Genomic DNA, 7198 nt, shown 5'->3' with positions numbered 1-7198 from the left:
TTAAAAGAACAGGCGAATCTCAACATAACACTGACTGTTACGTAACAGTCGGGATCATTAATATGTACGCCCCCAATATTTGCATATGCCAGCTCATGTTCAAGGCATTAGACAAGGGCAGCCAGTATTAACGTCTGGATCTGTGCACAGCTGAATCATCAGACTAGGTAAGCAAGCAAGAACAACAGCGAAAAATGGCAGATGGAGCAATAATAACTGACATGATCCATGATATCATGATATTTTTAGTGATCTTTGTAAATTGTCTTTCTAAATGTTTCGTTAGCATGTTGCTAATGTACTGTTAAATGTTGTTAAAGTTACCATCGTTTCTTACTGTATTCACAGAGACAAGACTGTCGTTATTTTCATTTTTTAAACACTTGCAGTCTGTATAATTCATAAACACAACTTCATTCTTTATAAATCTCTCCAACAGTGTGTAATGTTAGCTTTAGCCACGGAGCACTATCAAACTCATTCAGAATCAAATGTAAACATCCATATACATACCATACTTACACAATTAGACATGCTGCATGACGAACACTTTGTAAAGATCCATTTTGAGGGTTATATTAGCTGTGTGAACTCTGTTCATGCTGTTTAAGGCAAGCGCGAGCTCAGGGGGCGTGGAGCACGAGAATTTAAAGGGGCCGCAGCCTGAATCGGCGCATATTTAATGATGCCCCAAAATAGGCAGTTAAAAAAATGAATTACAGTTTTTCTCAGTCGCTTTGGTGCATTTCTCACATCACTATTTACATTTGCACAACAGTTAATGCAGTTCTCAAAACAATTAGTACAAACTGCAAAACCTAGTTGATAACCTGCAAAAGCGTGTCACTTGCTCAAAATGGATAGGTCATTCCTCAAAAGCACGTATTCATGTCAATGAAAGTGTCAGTGTCATCAAGATGAACAGTCCTGACACCATTGTTTATGAACAAGATAGTCAAATGGCTTTGTCATGTTTTCATTATGACAGTTTACTCTGTCAATGTTTTCCAATGCAAAAAAGTCAGATCTTGGTGACACTACCTGAAAATGCTCAAGACAGCACTATATACTATTTGCACAGCCATTTGAAAAATACAGTAAAGTTACACATTACTGTATTTAGTGAGGTAACTGAGTACAAGACACTGAATATGTATGTTTCACATTTTTACTGCATATGCTCTTTGCAATTCTAATTTGTTCACAGCATTGTGCAAAAGAAAAAATACACCCTTATTTGCAACAAACATAAACTCCCTTTGGGTAGAGCTGTGCACAACTGTAAACAATATTGCAGTACATATGGCAAATCTTTACTGTAACACTACTGTACACTACAATACACTAAATGTGTGATGCAGTAAAGCTGTACGTCTAAATGTAAATTGTACAGTGACAAGTTCTTGTCCCACTGCAAGCTTCATGTATGACATGATGACAGTAGTGCAGTGCAGATTGTTTAGTGCTGAATTACTGTCCATTTATACACACATGTTCTTCCAACGAAATGTTTGAATAATTGAATTTACATTGGTTCTCCCAACATTTGGCTGCACCCTTCGACCAGCCTCAGCCATTGTGAGGCCGTGATTGACAACATGATCCACAATTGTAGCCCTGATTTCATCAGGGATCTGCCTATTGGCCTCTTCTTCCTCTTCCCCTGTTTTGTCCCCTTCCCCTTCTTCCCCGCACCCTTACCCCTCTTCCACGAGGCTGACCTTCCATTTCTGTGTCACAGTATTGTAGAAATAGTACACCTGCTTGGTTCGTATATGCTTGTAAAGTGGGGGTTTATGGGATTCACCTCTGACAGTGATTGTAGAGAAGTGGCTTATCATTGGTTGCAACTAATGCTTCACACACCCCTTCTCATCAGTGAAAGTTGAGATTCACTTGAGAGAAATTGTTCAATTTAGGAGACATTTTCAGGAAAAAAAAGATTTTACAAAAATGTGTAAAATTTGCTTGACAGATTTTGACAACTAGTTCAACATTTTTGTATGTAATGACTCAAGCAATGAAATGAGGACTATTAGTTTTATATGGAATGACTATTCAGCATTCACAAGTATAGTTAATTTTGACTGACATGACATAAGCAAATGATAATGTTATAAAACAGCAGAGAGTTGTATGAAAGCAATTGATGCATGTCCAAAAGCATTTGCAATTTGTTCGAAGGAATGAGAAACTGTTACTATGATGTGCACAAATGACTAAATGTTGTGGAGGTTGAACTAACTGTTGTGCAAATGTAAAGAGTGATGTGAGAAATGCACCAAAGCGACTGAGAAAAACTGTAAAAAAAATCTATGGGGTATTTTGAGCTGAAACTTCACTGACACATTCAGGGGACACCTTAGACTTATATTACATCTTGTGAAAACTGGTTCTAGGGCACTTTTAATATTGCAAAATGAACAAATTCCATCTCATTCTGTGTTATACTGTATTCAAATTCCATATTTTCATCACTGGATTCAGTGATTCTGTCTGCATTTTTTTTTATATTGTGAAAATCATTTGGCCATAAATATCATTACAAGTGACTCCTCAGGAGATTTTCTGTGTCTTTTTTTAAACGCCTCATAAACGGTCCAGATGATGTTTGTCTTTACTCGAAGGTTTCTGTGAGGGTCAGTTTGAGGGTCAGAGATCAGGTTAACACAAGACAGAAAAGTAATGATAGTCTATGAGATGATCTGATGATAGAGTGTGTGTAACATCTCTGATGAAATAAAATATAACAAAATATTAATCTCTGACGCGTGTCAACACAACACGCATGCGTTGTGGTGCTCTCAAGAACGTGTGTTGGAGATTAATATTTTGTAATTAAAGTGGTAAATTATGTTTTTTGTACAAACAAAGCACTTGCATCACTTCAAAACTGAGGTTAAATCACTGGAGTCACATGGAGTACTGTAATGATGTCTTTACTTCCTTACTGGGGCTTGAAAGTGGAAGTTGCATAGGCTGTCAATGGAGGGACAGAATTCTCTCAAATTTCATCAAAAATATCTTCTTTGTGTTCCAAAGATGAACGAAAGTTTTACAGGTGTGGAACGAATGAGGGTGAGTAATTAATGACAGAACATTCATTTTTGGGTGAACTAACCCTTTAAAAGCAAATATTTTGCAAATATCCCCTCTGTTCGTCTGCTTACTTGAGGACCACATCCAGGACTAACACGCTGCAGTCAAAGCTTACCAGTGATGGTCCTCGAGGATCACTGAGTGAGTTCCTGGACTATGCTCTCCAGCTAACTGGGTCTGTGGAAGAGTTTTATTAATCAGAAAAGATTTAAAGGATTAGTTCACTTTCAAATTAAAATTTCCTGATAATTTACTCACCCCCATGACATCTGAGATGTTTATGTCTTTCTTTCTTCAGTCGAAAAGAAATGAAGGTTTTTGATGAAAACATTCCAGGATTATTCTCCTTATAGTGGACTTCAATGGACTCCAAACGGTTGAAGGTCAAAATTACAGTTTCAGTGCAGCTTCAAAGAGCTTTAAACGATACCAGACGAGGAATAAGAGTCGTATCTAGTGAAACCATCAGTCATTTTCGAAAAAAAATACAACTGTATATGCTTTATAAACACAAATGGTCACCTTGCACGTGCTTCCGCCAAAACTGCACTTCTGTATTCTTCAAAAAGCTTACGCTGTATGTCTTACGCCTTCCCTATTCTACTTATGGAACGAATGCAGAACCAATTTTGTTTTTTCCGTAAGTTGAATAGGCAAGGTGTAGGACATACACCATGGTGTTTTCCCTTGTTCGGTTTGCCTGTGTTCTGGATATCTTTTTTTGGATTGTCCATCTGTGTTCGACCATTTGTCTGCTTTTGGACTTGATTGTGGATTACTCCTTCTAATAAATACTGCATTTGGATCCTCAACCTTCGTGTCTCCATGCAGTTTGTTACAATTTCAATGCTTTTGCATTCTTTGACAAAACACTTACATTCCCCCAAGAAAATTTGCAGTCACTTGCAAAACCACTGTGATATTTTCATATGAAAATAATATGAGGTGGGGGGAATACTGTTTTTAAAGTGCTTTTATGAGCAAATGCAAAGTTTCTTGTGGGAACGCAACACTTTTTACAGAGCCCTGGAGCTTGCAGACTTTGCCCTCCGTGCCCTCCATTACACCAAGTAAGCCCGTGCCATCGGTCATTCTATGGTGGCCATGGTTTCCATGGAGTGATATCTATGGCTTAACTTTTCGGGGTTTAAGGACAAGGAAAAAGCATTTCTCCTTGATGTCACGGTTTTGCCTTCTAGACTCTTTTTACCGCTGTTAAGACGGTGTTTCAGAAGATTAAGTCAGCAGCATTTGAGCGATACATCCCCCACCGTGGTCAAGGTCCTTCATCCCCCTCTCCTGACCCTGAAGCCGGCCCTAGCTGGAGAGAGGGTCAGAAGGTCAGTGTGGCTGCCCGTGCCCCGCCTCAGAGGAGTGGGTGTTTGAAGCAAGCAACCTCGCGAGAAACCTAAGAAAGCATTGCTGTGGGTATTAGGGGTGCTAAGGATGCTGACGACACGACTTTTAAATGTTTTTCAGCACCTTTATTCATAAAATTACTCTACTACATTTTTATATGTTGTTGAAAATGGTTTGATGACTTTGAGAAATGAATATAGGCTATTTCACTGGTTGAGGACCAGCATGTCTCAGAACTCATTTGACACTTATTCATGCTCACACAGACATTGATGAAAAACTAAATATAGAGGTCTTGATTAAAGCATTCATCAGCATTAGGGGCCACAGAAAGCATTTTTCATTACACTATGCTACTTTTCCAATGTTTTTTCTATTTGAATGCGCTAGACGGATGTGTTTAACCATTACGCTCCTATCTTTTGTAGCATCTCTTACATGACACTGCGTTCTAAAAATGTGGCGATCAAGATAAAAAAAACGCATCTTAAAAATCAAGTTCTGGGGCACTGCAATATGACCGAAAGGGCACTTTACTATTAACGATTAATGGGGCAGAGGCTCAAGATTAATTCTTGCATGTCTCTGTACTCATAATGAACTGTGATGTTGAATGGGTTTATGTTTTAATCATCATTTTTTTGTGTGCATTGATAAAAAACCCTGTAAATGTATATATCTAAAATAAATGATTGCATCTGCTTACAAAAAATGCCACAGAGATGGCCAGCTCAGAAATAGTTATGCATTATTTCATTCAAACAGAGCTGTTTATTAAACATTATATTCTACTATATATATATATATATATATATATATATATATATATATATATATGTATACTGAATAAAACCTCAGGACAGGTTTGGGAACCACTAATCTAGATTAATTAGATGGTCATCTATATGTAAAATACTAAACTGTAACATTATTAACATTTTAATCTTCGCTCAAATGCAAAGTTCCAGACCAGTTATTGGATTTGACTATTGAAATTACAGTGTCACTTCTTGCCATGTACAAATCACATATTCAGTAAATAAAAATCTATCCAATCAGCACAAATTTCCCCTCAAGCCCCGCCTCCCTGACGCAGTATTAATAAGCCGTCCGCAGACAGTTAGGAGACAGTGAACTCTGTGACTGTACAAGAACCACAGTGTGTTTGATCTTTAAACTCTCAACATGGTTGATGCATTTTGTGCAACTTGGATACTGGTTGACAGCCAGAACCTTGATGAATACATGAAAGCACTGGGTAAGTTATTTATTTTGCAGAAAGACAGAATTCCTTGTAACATCTTTGCATGTGTAAGGTGCAGTAGTGCATATAGTGTTTAAATGCATGAATTATAATTTGTGTGGTTTATAGGCTATAATAATAACAGTTTTGTTCTGTCTGTAATAGCTTCACATTTTTTGGTATTGGTTCCCACAGGTGTTGATTCTGCCATTAGGCAATTGGGCAGTGTTGCCAAACCTTCAATTGTCATCAGTCATGAGGGTGACACAGTTGTCTTGAAGACACTGAGCCCCTTCTTTCAAACTGGGAGAGGAGTTTGATGAAACCACTGCAGATGGCAGACAAGCAAAGGTTTGTGTTTATTCATTTACTGAGTCTACAGCATATCTGACATCAGTTTCATGAAGTAATTTAAAGTACTTTGGCAGTTTAGATCTCCTTTTACCCTGCATGAATTTGATCATATATGACAATTTGTGTTTATATCATGATAAAACTTCTAAAAAACAGACTCACATATTTTCATCTCATTTCAGTCCATTGTAACCTTGGAAGGAGAAAGTCTTGTTCACATTCAGAGGTGGGAACGACAAGGAGACAAAGACTGTTAGAGAAATCAGGGATGGTAAAATGATTAATGTAAGCAGCATTATTAATATATTATATTTATATTCTGATCACGCATAACATTATGAGCACTGACAGGTGAAGTGGGGTGTTCCCGGTCTGCAGTGGTCAGTATCTATCAAAAGTGCTCCAAGGAAGGAACAGTGGTGAACCGGAGACAGAGTCATGGATGGCCAAGATCATTGAAGGCTGGACCGTGTGGTCCGATCCAACAGACAAGCTCCTGTAGCTCAGATTTCTCAAGAAGTTAATGCTGGTTCTGATAGAAAGGTGTCAGAATACACAGTGCATCAGTTTGTTGCGTATGGAGCTGCATAGCTGCAGACCAGTCAGGGTGCCCATGCTGACCCCTGTCCACCGCCGAAAGAGCCAACAGTGAGCATCAGAACTGGACCATGGAGCAATGGAAGAAGGTGGCCTGGTCTGATGAATCACATTTTCTTTTACATCACGTGTGTGTCGCTTACCTGGGGAACACATGGGACCAGGACAAATTAAGTGAGTTTTTCCTTAAAATAAGCAAAATAATCTGCCAGTGGGGTAAGCAAAATAATTTTATATCAAACCAAAAATAAGCTATATAATCCTGTTTTCAGTTTGGATTACGATTATTTTGCTTGTTTTAAGGAAAAACTCACTTAATTTTGACCTATTTTTCCTAAAAACAAGAAAATAATTTTTACTTGTCAAGAAAATGCTTCTTGATCTAAGAATTTTTAGATAATTGGTCTGGAAACAAGACAATTCTAAGTAAGAACAGCATTTTTTGCAGTGAAGAAGGTAAGCCGGTGGAGGCAGTGTGATGCTTTGGACAATGTTCTGCTGGGAAACCTTGGGTCCTGCCATCCATGTGGATGTTACTTTGACACC

The 7198-nt window shown here is 38.1% G+C and overlaps 1 pseudogene; it reads left to right on the top strand.

Annotated features, from left to right (window-relative positions):
• Positions 1–5576: 5576 nt before the first annotated feature.
• The window catches only part of LOC125278901, a 2274-nt pseudogene continuing 652 nt past the window's right edge, over positions 5577–7198 (top strand).

This window comes from Megalobrama amblycephala, linkage group LG11, assembly GCF_018812025.1.
Source record: "Megalobrama amblycephala isolate DHTTF-2021 linkage group LG11, ASM1881202v1, whole genome shotgun sequence".
Classification (NCBI taxonomy): domain Eukaryota; kingdom Metazoa; phylum Chordata; class Actinopteri; order Cypriniformes; family Xenocyprididae; genus Megalobrama; species Megalobrama amblycephala.
Note: the sequence above shows the minus strand (reverse complement) of the source record. Positions and strands in the feature narration are given on the sequence as shown.